Raw genomic sequence first — 17,063 nt, 5'->3', positions numbered from 1 at the left:
TAAGTTCGACTTTTACAGCTAAAACAATTTAAAAAGTTTATTTTCTTTAAAATGAATTATTAAAGAAAAATAAAAGGAATTTTAGAGCGATGGTGTTAAATGCTAGTAAAAAACTGTTCACTCCTAAATAAATTTATGTTTATATTATAAAATTATGTATGTATGTTTATACTCGACTCCACGTTTTTCTTTTGTTAGTTTTTGAATTCCTTCCAAATTTTAAAGTTTTGTACAAAAACAGTTTTTTATTACAAGATTGTTATTTTTGCAATAAAAAATAATATTTTATCCAAAAATCATTCAATTTCGTTTATATCAAGCACTGTTACTGACTATAAATCTTTAATAACGCACATTTCGATGTTTCATTTAAAAAAATTAATATAGTATAAATATAAATGTGTAAATTAAAAAAAAAAAAAAAAAAAAAAAAAAATGTTCGGTCGGAGCAGGGATTGAACCCACGACCCTTTGCATGCAAGGCAGACATGCTAACCACTGCTCCACGTGGCAAACAAATGTATGTTTCTGTTAAATAATGTTATGTTTGCATGGGCTCGTGGGCGCTGCAAACTATGCTATATAAATGTAACATAAAACGATAATTATCTACTGGTGACTATAACAGCTACGTAGCCCAGTGGATAGTGTGTTGGCTTACAAACTGTATGGTCCTCGGTTCGATTCTCCGTGCAGGCGAAAGGTAAAATTTAAAAAATTTATAAAAGTGAATAATTTCTTCAACATTATTTGTATTACAGAGAAAGGTGCCAATAACTAAAAAATTTCGTGGAAGTGAAAATTACGAGTATGTTAGGGAATGAGCACAATCGTGTTTGGGAAAATTCTTCCAAGCATATAATATTTTTGGCTCAAAATGCTTCCAAACATATAATATGTTCACATAAAACAAACATATTAATGTTTCGGCAGTATGCAATAATATATGTGCTTCCTGCAAAATATGTTTGGAACATATGTTAAAGAAGCGATTTTTTTTGAGGGTGTAGGCTTTCGCTTTTCCAAATCCGAATTGCCGGGCCTCACGCTTGACACCTGCCATCAGATTTTGTACAGCCACCTTGTCCACCTTCTTCGCCGCAGAAAGCCAGTTTGCCTTGAACTGCTGCTCGTCCTTAGCAGTTTTTTTGGTCTTCTTTAGGTTCCGCTTGACAATAGCCCAGTATTTCTCAATTGGGCGGAGCTCTGGCGTGCACGTTGTTGGCGGCGTACCACTCCATGGCCTTTTTACCGTAATGGCAAGATGCCGAATCCGGCCAAAACAGTACGGAACAACCGTGTTTCTTCAGGAAAGGCAGCAGACGTGTATATTGACGTAGGTTTCGTCGTCCATTACCACGCAGTCAAACTTCGTCAGCATCGTCCGGGATCGTGCTTTGGCCGTCGTATTTTATTTATCATCGCGATTTGGAGTCACTACCCTCTTGTAAGTCGATAGTCCGGCTCGTTTTTTGGCTCGATGCACGGTTGTAGACGATACACCCAGCTTATTTGCGGCATCTCGGAGAGAGAGATTAGGGTTTCGCTTGAAACTACCGGCAACTCTCTTTGTCGTCTCAGCGGCTTCTGGTTTTCGATTTCCCCCCGATCCAGACTTCCTGGCTGTCGACAAACGTTTCCCAAACACTTTAATTACATTTGTAACGGTTGATTTGGCAACTTTTAGCGATTTTGCCAGCTTTGCGTGCGAGTAGCTCGGATTTTCGCGATGCGCGAGCAAAATTTTGATACGCTACTCTTCTTGCTTGGACGGCATTTTGACAACTGAAGAGTGAATTCCAAAATCAAAATAGGAGCAACATTCTACACACACACACCTTCAAAATGAGGGGTGTTCAGGTTTTTTTAAATGCAAAATTGAAAGAAATACGTCAAGTTTATATTGACCAAATTTTGACCGTATCACCCTTTAGGGTATGATATAGTCGGCCCCGCCCTACTTTCTACTTTACTCACTTGTTTTATTACAAAAATAAACATTTTTGTTGATAAAAGTTTGAATTTTTCGAAGAAATTTAAAAAAAGAACAATATTTTCGCGTGTAGATTTACAACTACATTACTTCCAATATGCTTTACAGCAACAAATTCATCTTAATCCTATTAAAAACATTATTAATTAAATTAAAAACATTATTAATGCCATTACAATAATTTAATTAATTAAGTTTAATTTCGCCCAAAACATTAATTGAAACTTGGCAGCATTTTACTTTTTTCTGTAGCCTATGCAAAAGTTTTTAAGTATTAAGAGTTGTAATATAGCTTTATTTGGTCACAGTTTTGACTTTTTATATTACGTTGTTCAATAAATAAATAAAATTCTGAATAACGTCTTGCTGTTGGTGGCATACCACTGTGCAATCTCTAGCTTTTGGGTGTAACTTCACAATCTAAATGAAGACGGTATGACTGGATGGTATTCTTGTTTTTATCAGGTAACCTTTTACCATCAACAATTTAAGTAAAGTACAAACATGCACTCGCTAAACGACACTTGGAAAGGACGTGTTCATGTGAAACAGCACTGTTTGGATGGTCTTGGTTTTGTTGTTCAACAACAATGAAAATCCATGGACACCTACCTCCTGTGTAATGACTATTTGGCTTTTTCCCAAGATGTCAAATAAACCTGTTCCCAAGTGGAGGACACCACAATATAAAAACAAAAACAAATCGCGCTTAAATTTGTGTTGTAGCTATTCAATGGGCTTTACTCCATTCGACAACATCTCCCAAAAGACAACAGAAAATCTTCCATCCAGCCACATAAAAAGAGGTTTACTCGTGCGCGGCCGATGGCTTAGCCTATTCGTTTAGCGACTTGTATGTTTATAGCCATAAAATGGATTTATGTTGCCTTCAAAAGCTCTATCCATTCATCCATCCAGTGGGTATGGTAGTTTTCAGCCAGGCTAGCTGACTGACTTGCCTGAAACTAGTTTCCTTTGTTTCTGTTTTATTTTCATGTAAATACAAAATAAAAAGTAATTAGAATTTAACTACTTTTTTTGAGGGCTTTTGAACTGTGCGCCAATATAGACATACCGACGTCTTCGACAGAGTCTCTTGTCTTGCTTGGTTATCCGCGAACAAAAATGTGACAGGTGGTTCGTTCCACAAGGTTGTCTGGTTTCCTTATGTTGTTATAACCAAAGGGTATTCATATGATTTATGGGTTACTTATTTTTAATATGAAGTGGTTGTGGTGGTGGTGTTCACTGTCATAAGCAAAAAATTTGTAAATTCTTTTCGAAAGGTAAAATTTAAAAAATTTATAAAAGTGAATAATTTCTTCAACATTATTTGTATTACAGAGAAAGGTGCCAATAACTAAAAAATTTCGTGGAAGTGAAAATTACGAGTATGTTAGGGAATGAGCACAATCGTGTTTGGGAAAATTCTTCCAAGCATATAATATTTTTGGCTCAAAATGCTTCCAAACATATAATATGTTCACATAAAACAAACATATTAATGTTTCGGCAGTATGCAATAATATATGTGCTTCCTGCAAAATATGTTTGGAACATATGTTAAAGAAGCGATTTTTTTTGAGGGTGTAGGCTTTCGCTTTTCCAAATCCGAATTGCCGGGCCTCACGCTTGACACCTGCCATCAGATTTTGTACAGCCACCTTGTCCACCTTCTTCGCCGCAGAAAGCCAGTTTGCCTTGAACTGCTGCTCGTCCTTAGCAGTTTTTTTGGTCTTCTTTAGGTTCCGCTTGACAATAGCCCAGTATTTCTCAATTGGGCGGAGCTCTGGCGTGCACGTTGTTGGCGGCGTACCACTCCATGGCCTTTTTACCGTAATGGCAAGATGCCGAATCCGGCCAAAACAGTACGGAACAACCGTGTTTCTTCAGGAAAGGCAGCAGACGTGTATATTGACGTAGGTTTCGTCGTCCATTACCACGCAGTCAAACTTCGTCAGCATCGTCCGGGATCGTGCTTTGGCCGTCGTATTTTATTTATCATCGCGATTTGGAGTCACTACCCTCTTGTAAGTCGATAGTCCGGCTCGTTTTTTGGCTCGATGCACGGTTGTAGACGATACACCCAGCTTATTTGCGGCATCTCGGAGAGAGAGATTAGGGTTTCGCTTGAAACTACCGGCAACTCTCTTTGTCGTCTCAGCGGCTTCTGGTTTTCGATTTCCCCCCGATCCAGACTTCCTGGCTGTCGACAAACGTTTCCCAAACACTTTAATTACATTTGTAACGGTTGATTTGGCAACTTTTAGCGATTTTGCCAGCTTTGCGTGCGAGTAGCTCGGATTTTCGCGATGCGCGAGCAAAATTTTGATACGCTACTCTTCTTGCTTGGACGGCATTTTGACAACTGAAGAGTGAATTCCAAAATCAAAATAGGAGCAACATTCTACACACACACACCTTCAAAATGAGGGGTGTTCAGGTTTTTTTAAATGCAAAATTGAAAGAAATACGTCAAGTTTATATTGACCAAATTTTGACCGTATCACCCTTTAGGGTATGATATAGTCGGCCCCGCCCTACTTTCTACTTTACTCACTTGTTTTATTACAAAAATAAACATTTTTGTTGATAAAAGTTTGAATTTTTCGAAGAAATTTAAAAAAAGAACAATATTTTCGCGTGTAGATTTACAACTACATTACTTCCAATATGCTTTACAGCAACAAATTCATCTTAATCCTATTAAAAACATTATTAATTAAATTAAAAACATTATTAATGCCATTACAATAATTTAATTAATTAAGTTTAATTTCGCCCAAAACATTAATTGAAACTTGGCAGCATTTTACTTTTTTCTGTAGCCTATGCAAAAGTTTTTAAGTATTAAGAGTTGTAATATAGCTTTATTTGGTCACAGTTTTGACTTTTTATATTACGTTGTTCAATAAATAAATAAAATTCTGAATAACGTCTTGCTGTTGGTGGCATACCACTGTGCAATCTCTAGCTTTTGGGTGTAACTTCACAATCTAAATGAAGACGGTATGACTGGATGGTATTCTTGTTTTTATCAGGTAACCTTTTACCATCAACAATTTAAGTAAAGTACAAACATGCACTCGCTAAACGACACTTGGAAAGGACGTGTTCATGTGAAACAGCACTGTTTGGATGGTCTTGGTTTTGTTGTTCAACAACAATGAAAATCCATGGACACCTACCTCCTGTGTAATGACTATTTGGCTTTTTCCCAAGATGTCAAATAAACCTGTTCCCAAGTGGAGGACACCACAATATAAAAACAAAAACAAATCGCGCTTAAATTTGTGTTGTAGCTATTCAATGGGCTTTACTCCATTCGACAACATCTCCCAAAAGACAACAGAAAATCTTCCATCCAGCCACATAAAAAGAGGTTTACTCGTGCGCGGCCGATGGCTTAGCCTATTCGTTTAGCGACTTGTATGTTTATAGCCATAAAATGGATTTATGTTGCCTTCAAAAGCTCTATCCATTCATCCATCCAGTGGGTATGGTAGTTTTCAGCCAGGCTAGCTGACTGACTTGCCTGAAACTAGTTTCCTTTGTTTCTGTTTTATTTTCATGTAAATACAAAATAAAAAGTAATTAGAATTTAACTACTTTTTTTGAGGGCTTTTGAACTGTGCGCCAATATAGACATACCGACGTCTTCGACAGAGTCTCTTGTCTTGCTTGGTTATCCGCGAACAAAAATGTGACAGGTGGTTCGTTCCACAAGGTTGTCTGGTTTCCTTATGTTGTTATAACCAAAGGGTATTCATATGATTTATGGGTTACTTATTTTTAATATGAAGTGGTTGTGGTGGTGGTGTTCACTGTCATAAGCAAAAAATTTGTAAATTCTTTTCGAAATATTTTTATGGTAATTGCTATATTTTTACTGAATAAATTTCGAATTTTATTTATTTAAAACTTAGAAGTGTTAGATAATGTAAGAAATTGCAAAGGATCAATCCTTTAAGGATTGCCTGGAGGTAGACTACATTGCCATTTGTGTAGATAGCTGGTTAGGTTAGTTTAGACAATTCAGCCCATTATGATATCACATTAACTAAAAGTACCTATTACATATAGGCATATGCCATTATTACCGTTGAAGCTACGGAAAAACATTCTTCTTTTGAATCGAGCTGAATGGAAGAATACCAGAATCGTCCCTGTACATAAGACTAGAAGTGATTATGTCCTATTGCTATTTTTTGTTTTCTTTCAATGGTGTTTGTAGATAAATTACACAAAATAACCCAGCAAAAAATTGATCCGGGGTGTGCTAGAAAAGAAATGTTTTTGGTAATTTCTTTTCCAGCACACCCCGGATCATATATCAATTTCTTACACTTCCGATGAGAATATTAGAAAATACACTATTTGGCGGTTTTAAGTGAAATTTATTTATATTTTGGATATTTTGAAAAAATAGAAAATCAATAAAAATGTAAAAACAATAACGAAAATAAACTTTAAAATTTCAACCGGCTGGGGTTTGATCTTGAACCATTTGTCTTTTTCACTTCCGTGGAAGTTCTTTTGGGAAGGGTTTGCAAATTACGAAAGTTGTCTATTGTTTGTTGAATTTTAATTGAAAAAATAAATTTATACAAAAATGCCGAAAATAAAAGCATATATCGTATACAACATAACAAAAATCAATCTTTCGAAAAATGGTGAGATTTGAACCTACTTTTTTTTTAATTTTTATACATAATAATAAAGAATATCTCCAGAAATTGTTAGAATGTTATGTCATAATACGATCATATCACAAACATTTCGTTTTGGCTAAGTGTGTTAACGCGTTCTATAATGGCCCCGGTGGGAGCGAAAAAGCTTTTTCAAATTGTAAGAAATTTATAATAAGAAAATAAAAATGAAAAAAAATTGTGTTATAAAAAAAGTCAAATTGGTGTTTTTTTTTTAAATTTCTACATTCAAATGAACTTTCAAGGCACAACTTCACATAAAAAATTGTTTCTAATTCAATCACCAATTTAATTGATCCATTTAATATTTTAATTGAAGTGTCTTCAATCACGAAAATTATAGTATCAATCACAGTTTTAATTGGACATTAAGAAAACACCTGGTAAAAAATTAATTGATTTCATTAGCAAATTTCAATTAATCTTTTAATTGATTCTATTAAAAATTGGAAACATAACTATTTTCAATTACTTTTTTAACTGACTTAGTGTTTTTAGTTTGCATTGTTGTTGTTTTTTGATTTCAGCTTAATATCATGCATTGACTAAATGTTTGTCAAATTTATTTGGGCAAAGCCCTAAAGACTGAAAGATAGTTGGATGGACGCACGTTTCGGAATTACCACATTCCTCATCAGCATCCTCTACTTGCAGCAAAACTATCAACCAATTATCGGAATAAATTCAGGCAGTTCATTAAACCCAACAATGAACCACACTTGAACCTTTTTAGTTTGATTAAAAATTTGATTTTTTGAAATAAATTTTAAGTTAAAAATTAAACAATTTTCCATCACTTTTCTTAATTGACTGTCTTCCGAGTTTGATTAAAAAGTTAATTGTATCCATTAGTTTTTGAATTCAAAATTTAAAAAGTTAATTGTATCCATTAGTTTTTGAATTCAAAATTTAAAAAAATGCAATTATTGACTTAACTTAATGTTTATATCTTGAATTAAAAGTTTATTGTATCAATTAATTTACTAATTGAAAAATTTTCCAACTTCTATCAACTTTTATTTTGGTAATAATTTTGTCTGTGTTCTCAAGCAACGCAGCATAAAACGCTGTATAAAATTTATTGAGATGATCCAAATTTACTCTACTTCCCGATCACAAGTTGGAAATCCGAACTACTTTTTGAAGTTTTTGTTTTTTGCTATGGATATATACATACGAGGGCGGTTCGTAAACTTCTTAGCCTATCAATGAAAGAAAATAATAAGTTTTTCAAAAATATTTTTATTATTCAATATAATCTCCTGAAACTTCAATACACTTAGTCCAACGCTTTTCTGGCAATTATGAATTAACTTTGAAATGACACTATCATTTGAGCAAAAATATAATGAGGGAAAATGTAATGTAACACCAATGCAACATATTTTTGCGAAACGAAAACGCCCTTAGACAATTCAGTCCATTGTGATGCCACAGTGGTGAATTTCGTAGAGATAAAAGACGTAAACATTCAAATTTATAAAAATTTATTTATGTTTTTAAGTTTTTTAATGAAATTCGAAATACCGAAATAGCATCACATTTGAAGAACTAATGCAAAATTAATGCAATTCCAATATTACCGTTGTGCCACTTTTGTGGCAAATTTGCCACTTTTTCTTTAAGCGTTCATACTCTTGTGTCACTTTTTTGATGTGTCACTATATATGATACTTTTTGCGCCACTTTTTTTATCATACTGTGACACTTTTTCATTACATTAATTTATAAATACTGTAATATATTGTACACATTACGATCTCAAATAGCCTTAAGATTTTATGATAGATATTAAGATACAACTAGAAACAAATTTTTGACCGAATTCTACGAAATCAAGTTGGTTACATCTAAAACATCATAACTCAATTTTAAAAAGTATTTTTTTCAGGAAAATCTATAGTACTTCTGTGCAATCTAAAACCAAAATTAACAATCAAATTTTGCCCAAAAGTTCAAAAACCTACAAATAGGACGATAAATAATATTTACCAGAGACAAAATTAATACTGGTAAAAATATGTGGAGTGTAATAATATATCTATTCTCCACTAAAATCAAACAAAAAGATACAACAATTAAAAAATATAAAAAATTGAAAATTGCTATGCAGAAGTTCTTTTTTACGATTTTTTTATACCCTTCACCACTACTGTGGTACAGGGTATAATAAGTTTGTGCATTTGTATGTAACGCCAAGAAGGAAAAGTCTGAGACCCATCGTTTAGTATACCGATCGTCTTAGAATTAAATTCTGAGTCGGTTTAGCGATGTCCGTCTGTCTGTCTGTCTGTCTGTCTGTCTGTCTGTCTGTCTGTCCGTCTGTCTGTCTGTTGATGTATTTTTGTGTGCAAAGTACAGCTCGCAGTTTTAGTCCGATTGTCCTAAAATTTGGTATAGGGTCCTGTTTCGGCTCAAAGACGATCCCTATTGATTTTGGAAAAAATCGGTTCAGATTTAGATATATCTCCCATATATAGCTTTCGCCCGATTTACACTCATATGACCACAGAGGCCAATTTTTAACTCCGATTTAGTTGAAATTTTGCACAGGGAGTAGAATTAGCATTGTAGCTGTACGTGCCAAATTTGGTTGAAATCGGTTCAGATTTAGATATATCTCCCATATATAGCTTCGCCCGATTTACACTCATATGACCACAGAGGCCAATTTTTAACTCCGATTTAGTTGAAATTTTGCACAGGGAGTAGAATTAGCATTGTAGCTATGCGTGCCAAATTTGGTTGACATCGGTTAAGATTTAGATTTAGCTCCCATATATATGTTTTTCTGATTTCGACCAACATTTTCCTTGTAAAATCGCCACTGCTTAGTCGAAAATTTGAAAATATGACTCTAATTTTCCTAAACTTCTAATACATATATATCGAGCGATAAATCATAAATAAACTTTTGCGAAGTTTCCTTAAAATTGCTTCAGATTTAAATATGTCCCATATTTATACCCTTGACCACTACTGTGGTACAGTGGTATAATAAGTTTGTTTTTTACTAAAATTGTGTTCCACCCTAGTGCATTAGCCAACTTAAATTTTGAGTCTATAGATTTTGTAGAAGTCTATCAAATTCTGTCCAGATCGAGTGATATTTAAATGTATATATTTGGTACAAACCTTTATATATAGCCCCCAACACATTTGACGGATGTGATATGGTATCGAAAATTTAGATCTACAAAGTGGTGCAAGGTATAATATAGTCGGCCCCGCCCGACTTTAGACTTTCCTTACTTGTTTATTATATATTTTTTCGAAGGAATCGGTGTTCGTGATAATTTAAGAGTTAATAAATAATCGAGTCGAATATTACCTTCATTTTTTCTTTTTTTACCATATCATCAGTATACTTTTACCGCCTAAAAGTATGATTGAACATTTTCCTATAATAGGTAAACGGGGTTAATCTTTTGAATATTAAATTTCAACTAAATGTGAATAAAATTTATGTTAGACTAGTTAAGATCTAAATTAAAAAAATATTGTTTCATTACGCTATATAGCACAGTGATATAACTGCGTTTAATTGTAGAATTTTATTTTTAAAAAGAAGTGTGATACTTTTTTAAAATGAGTGTGCCACCTTTTATGGCTTGTGACACTTTTTGTGCTTTTCGTTTCTTAAAAAAGAAATCTATTCCTTCAGTGTAGCTTTAAATCTATGGTTTATAAAATTAAAATTGGAATACAGATGCCACTTCTCGAGTTTTCAGCTAAGCTAAGGAGATCTATTTATAGACCAGTATGTAACGCACACACAAAGCGTAATTAAAGAAACCAAAAAAACATAGTTGCAATGTCTGATGCTCTGCGATACACCTTATGGGTAGAACAAAAACGGAAATATTGTATTTGTTCATTTTCATTTTTTTTTTAATTTTAATTTTTTTCGTAAATATAGGATGTGTAGTATTGCACAAGTACTATATATATATTAAGTTGTTACCACCCATATGTGTCATACTTGTGAAGTAAAGAACAACGCCTGATATAAACGAAATGTATGGTTTTATAATAAACTAATTTTTTGGTTTGAACTTTTCGGAGAGATATAACAAAGTTTGCTACACCCATTTCCAAAAATTTTATTGGTTTTTGCGTATAACCTATCCTAGTTTAATTTATTTTTATACCCTCCACCATAGGATGGGGGGCAGCGTTGCCAATTTAGCTTTTTTCCCGCTAGATTTGGCTTTTTTTGAAGACGTTTAGCGGGAAAAAAATGCATTTAGCTTTTAGCTTTTTTTCTGGCTTTTTTTCATGACACTTTTAGCTATTTTTGGCTTTTTTTATTTTCGACATGTTCCTATTGAAATATGGATAAAACTTCGTTTTTATCTAAGCCTTGCTGCCAGAATAAGGTTTTCCACATATTTCAATTCCTTATTAAACTGTCAGTAAATTATTAGGAATATTAGCATTTGACTCGTTTATCCTTTTTATGTTATTATAATATTCTACACTTATTATGATATTACTAAATTAAAATAGTAGCTGTGAATTGCTGTGTACACGGTTGAAAAAGACTGTTTTTCATATGTTTGGCTATAAACATTATATGTTTGGAACACAAATTTTTAAACACAATATTTTTGAGTGCAAGCATATAATGTTCATAAACTAGCATAACATGTTTGGGACATATATGTTAATATGTTAGAACATATTATGTTTGGGACATAAAATGTTTGTAAATATAATATGCTTGAATGCAAACATATATTAATTTAGAAATAGCCTATTAACATATATGTGTTTAGTAGCTTGGAGCGCTATTTAACAGGGAGCGATATTGAATTAAGTTGGTGGTTGTTGCTTGTTATTACAAAATTAACATTTTATTTTTCCTTGGGCAATTGATCAGCTACTTCTTTGATCCTTACAAACTGTGTGGTCCGCTGTTCGAGTCCCCGTCCGGCAAAAGGTAAAATTAAAATAAAAAAATCATAAAATTGAATAATTTCTTCTACAATGTTTGTATTACAGAAAAAGGTGCTAAGAACTAAAAAATCTCGTGGAAGTGAGAAAGATGTCGGGGAATATACAATTGGGCAGAAACAAAATTTTGAGCATTCAGGTCGAAAACCTGTGTTGTTAGCACCTATATGTTTATTTTCATAATTCATTATGATTGTAAATATATAAATAAATAAATAAAATTTTGAGCACAATATTGTTTTGGAGAATTTTTTTAAGCATATAATATTTTTGGGTGTAAAATGCTTCCAAACATATTATATGTTCACATAATAACATATTGTTTTTTGGAAGACAACATTATTGAATTTGGATGCAAAAATACAAAATGTTTGGAACTTAGACTACCCAAACATATATTGTTTAGACCAATATGCTTTCAAACATATTATATATTGGAAGAGATCAAACATATAAATGTTTGGGCAATACCCAAAAATGTATATGCTTGAAGCAAAATATGTTTGGGAGTATATGTTACAGAAGCGATTTTTTGTGAGCGTGTACATTGAAAAAATATTGTGGTGAGGCCAAAGATTTCATTTCCTTAAAATACGAACGCGAATTTTGGTTATAATAGCATTTGTGAATTTCTCTTATATAAACTGTTTTCCTTGTCCAATAGCCGATAAATTCTTTTTGTCCTTATAGTTAAGTGATTCAACTTAAAAATGGGTATCTTTTCATGAAAGAAGGCTAGGGTCAATTCTAAAAAATTCTTAAAATTAATGAAATAGTCTTTAAATTTGTGGAATTTTTGTATCTTGACCACAAACCAAAATAGCGTTCAAAAATAGAAGAGGTTTTTCAACATTTTATTTTAAAAACGTATACATAGAATAATTTCTACTTAAAGTCGAGTCTGAATTTGGAAATTTAAGTTGTCGTTAGCACGTTTTTAAAGCACTGTGATAGCTCATGAAGAAAAAGCTGAAAAAAACGAATATTTAAATTCAAATTTGACTCGGAATCAATACCAAAATCATTAGTATACAAAATCTTTGGAACCGAACATAGAAATAATTAAGGAAATAAAGTTTTGAATGTGGTATTATTTTTTTTAACATCAAAAAATGCAATGAAAAAATTCGTAGTGATAGGATCAAAACAAATCTGCTATATATTAATGGAATGGATTTACATTTACGAAAATTGGACAACAATAGGTTTGTATGGGAATTTTTCGAATAAAAGTTATTCAATATAAACTTGCAAGACAGTTAGAATGGGTTTTATTCTCTTGGGTAAAATTAGGAGAAGTGTACACGTTCACGAATTTATCATTAATTCAGTTAAAACGAAATATATTGATATTTTCTAATGCAGTTCTATGTGACATTATGCAATATATCGCACATTGGACTTGTTGATGATTAACCAGCTGGCAATTGCAAGTTTACTGGGAAAAATGTTTTTACTAGGAAATATAAACGAAGGACTTCCAGTAAAAACTTGTGATAGTAATCAAAATGTATCGAGTACGCAAACAGAGCTAATATGACTTAAATTTTCTTACAGTCTCACAGAAATTGAATTAAAATGAATACAATTAAAATAATATGCATTTTAAGTGAAATAAAGCCTTTAAGTTTGTTAAATTTCAACCAAAAATGTGACTTTTGATACAAAAAATTTTAGCTTTTTTTCTAGCTATTTTTTAAAATTTTTTAGCTTTTTTTGGCTAGTTTTTTGGACAAATCTAGCGGTTTTTTGTGAAACAATTCTGGCAACGCTGATGGGGGGTATAATAACTTTGTCATTCCGTTTGTAACACATCGAAATATTGCTCTAAGACCCCATAAAGTATATATATTCTGGGTCGTGGTGAAATTCTGAGTCGATCTGAGCATGTCCGTCCGTCCGTCTGTTGAAATCACGCTAACTTCCGAACGAAACAAGCTATCGACTTGAAACTTTGCACAAGTAGTTGTTATTGATGTAGGTCGGATGGTATTGCAAATGGGCCATAGCCCCCATATAAACGGACCCCCAAATTTGGCTTGTGATTGCTATAAGAGAAGCAAATTTCATCCGATCCGGCTGAAATTTGGTACATGGTGTTAGTATAGGGTCTCTAACAACCATGCAACAATTGGTCCACATCGGTCCATAATTATATATAGCCCCCATATAAACCGATCACCAGATTTGACCTCCGGAGCCTCTTGGCAGACCAAAATTCATTTGATTCTGTTGAAATTTGGTACGTGGTGTTAATATATGGACTCAAACACCCATGCAAAAATTGGTCGGAATCGGTGCATAATTATATATAGGCCCTATATAAACCGATCCCCAGATTTGACCTCCGGAGCCTCTTGGAAGAGCAAAATTCATCCGACTCGGTTGAAATTTGGTACCTGAAGTTAGTATATGGTATCCAACAACAATGCAGGAATTTGTTCATATCAGTCCATAATTATGTATAGCCCCCATATAAACCGATCCCTAGATTTGACCTCCGGTGCCTTTTGGAGAAGGAAAATTCATCCGATCTGCTTGAAATTTGGTGGTAGTATATGATATTTAACAACTATGCCAAAAGTGGTCCATATCAGTCCATAATCATATATAGCCCCCATATAAACCGATCCCGAAATTTGGTTTTGGAGCCTCTCGGAGGAGCAAATTTCATACGAGTCAGTTGAAATTTGGTACATTGTGCTAGTTAGTTAATTAACAAGCATGCCTAACTATGTCCATATCGGTCTATAGTTATATATAGCCATTAGATAAATCGATCCCCAATCACACAAAAATTGGTCCATATCAAGTTCATAATTGTGTATAGCCCCCATAAAAGCGACCCCCATATTTCAATTCTGGCTCTCTACGTATTGTCTAATACATACCACGTATGGACTAACTCACAATTTAGAAAACGATGTTAAGAAGTTTTACGATACCACAACTCAAGTAATTCGATTGTCGATGACAGTCTTTCGTAGAAGTTTCTACGCAATCCATGGTGGAGGGTACATAAGATTCGGCCTGGCCGAACTTACGGCCGCACTGAAAGAAAAGCATACTCGGTTCCAAAGATTTTGTCTCTACTTTAAAAAATTTGGTATTGATTCCGAGCCAAAGAAGCGGAGAATACAAGTAAGGATACTTTTAAGACACAATTCTCTTTTAAATTTAGGTTTTGTGTACTTGCTTCTAGGAAGCAAATTTTAATTTTTCGCTTTCTCTGCTTTTTTTCTTCATATGCTATCAAAGTCCTTTAAAAACGAGTTAACGGCAACTTTATTTTCCAAATTAGGACTCGACTTCCAGTCGAAATTATGCTATGTTTGAAGTAAAAAACTTCTTTAAAATAAAGTTTTGAAAAACATGTCCTATATTTGAACGATTTTTTGCTTTGTAGTCAAGATGCAAAAAGACAACAAATTTAAAGACAATTTCATTAAATTTAAAGAATTTTTCTGAATTATTAAAGTCAAGTTGACCTTAGCCTATAAATTTTTTCTTTCATGTTAAGATACCCATTTTTAAGTCAAATCACTTAATTATAAGGACAATACGACTTCATTGAAAAGTTTATCGACTTTTGGACAAGGAAAATAACTTCTTCTATGATAAGCAAAATTTGTATTCGTATTTTAAAGACATGAAATCTTTGACCTCACGACAATATTTTTTTCAGTGCGTATATACTTGTTAATTTTTATTTGCTTAAATTAAAATAATAAAAGTAATGTTCATTTTGTTTAATTAAATATATGTATTGAGTTTAATCTTAAATTTTGTTTTGATTTAGATTTGTAAATTTTTTCTCTATTCTAGCTAATTATTCATAAAATTTCATTTTTCTGAAATATTAGCGGCAAACCAATACCAATTACAGGTGCGTCAACATTAGCTGCAATAGCGATATCAACATCATTTAGTCATAATTACCCACCTCAGTTGTGGTCTTTTAATTTGCTAAAAATCCGAAGAGCAGCAATGTTAGCATATTGCAAGCTATGGATAAGAGGAGCTACAGTCAAAATCCAAAAAAAAAAAAAAATAATATGGTAGAAGATGGCCAAATTGGACAAGTGGAATGGTATGAATTTTTTAAACGACGTTTTAACGACTGATCTCACAATAACAAAACAGAAAAACAACTTTAGCTGATTTTCATATGGGAGAAGATGAGTTTTTGTAGTTTCGTTTCGTTTTTTTTTTTTGTTTTTTTTTTTTTGAATTTTTTAAATAATTTTTATGTAACACTTTCACACACTAAGTTAAATGCATAGATCAACACTCATTAATGCCTTCATTGATATGTTTGCGCACGCTTAGCCTACGTTGAATAGTTGAACAGATTTTTTGGGGTAATTTCTCTTAAGCGCTATTATTGGCTGGTTTTCAGCGGTATGATTTATCAATTTCTTTTTGATGGTTTCTTTTTTTTTGGCTTTCTGGGGTTAACTTGGGATTTACTTTGGTTAACTAAACGGGGGAAATTGAGGGAATTTTTCAAAAACACTGTAAAACCGAGAGATTTTTTCGATTTCTTTTGTGATTTTTTTTCTTTCTTTCTTTTGTTTACATTTCACTTTGTTTTTCTTTTGGGATGGCGCTAATGGATCATGGCATAACTAGCACATTCCATGTCAATCCCTGCATATGGGTTTTATGAATGGTTATCTGGGAGTTTTACACTTTTTTGAAATCTGGCGCATGCATACACAACCAAACACACACACAGCACTCACAGTGACTTTGGAAAGTTGGCCATAGAGACCTCAAATGTGTAATCCTTCAATAAGACAATAAAGAAATTTATATAAGGTGGAAATATTTGAACGCAATGTGCAAAAGCTTTTCCTTTACAACGAATACGAATTTTATTTCAAGAATTTGTTTTTCAAAATCTATAGAATCTTTGAAAACAAGACTTTCTTGTTCTAGTAAAATTTTCTTATTAGTTAAGTTATATTTTAAAACAATGCTTTCGCTTTTTTTCTTTTTCGTCTGTTTTACGTACTGGGTTGATAGGTCGATCGGTAGAGATAGTTTCTTGGATTTTTGTTGTGAAGGCGCGCGTTGTTTTAACTCTCATTCACTCAGTATCACGTCGGTAACTGAAACAGACATATTTTTGTTACCAAATGTTCCTCGCTTAAGCTGAGTAGACAAAAGCCAAATTAAAAAAAAATATTAAACCACCGTAACAATAACAACAAAAGCCAACACGGACAGCGGACATACATACTTCATGCAAGTGCCTCTGTCAGCAGCAACGCCAGCTTACTTAGCATCAACTCAGGCTTTAGCTTTAACTTTACCTTTGGCTTAATGTCTGTGGCAGTCTATCAATCTGCCCGGCTGAATTACGGTGATTTTTAAGCTTTTTAGCACTCTACTCCACTAAG

General features: G+C 33.1%; 1 protein-coding gene across 2 annotated transcripts in view; it reads right to left on the bottom strand.

Moving 5' to 3' along the window:
• LOC142229305 (uncharacterized) overlaps positions 1 to 16,803 on the bottom strand; it is a 247,698-nt gene extending 230,895 nt beyond the window's left edge. Inside the window, exon 1 of one of the 2 annotated variants that reach the window (XM_075299854.1) lies at positions 16,676 to 16,803. The gene's annotated coding sequence lies outside the window, so the exon portion shown is untranslated. Of the gene's footprint in view, positions 1 to 15,601; positions 15,798 to 16,675 lie in introns of those variants that run through there. The other variant, XM_075299855.1, reaches the window with a different exon arrangement.
• Between the last annotated feature and the right edge of the window lie 260 nt (positions 16,804 to 17,063).

This window comes from Haematobia irritans, chromosome 3 (assembly GCF_050003625.1).
Source record: "Haematobia irritans isolate KBUSLIRL chromosome 3, ASM5000362v1, whole genome shotgun sequence".
Classification (NCBI taxonomy): Eukaryota; Metazoa; Arthropoda; class Insecta; order Diptera; family Muscidae; genus Haematobia; species Haematobia irritans.
The sequence above is the reverse complement of the archived record's forward strand: the minus strand, read 5'-3'. Positions and strand labels throughout refer to the sequence as shown.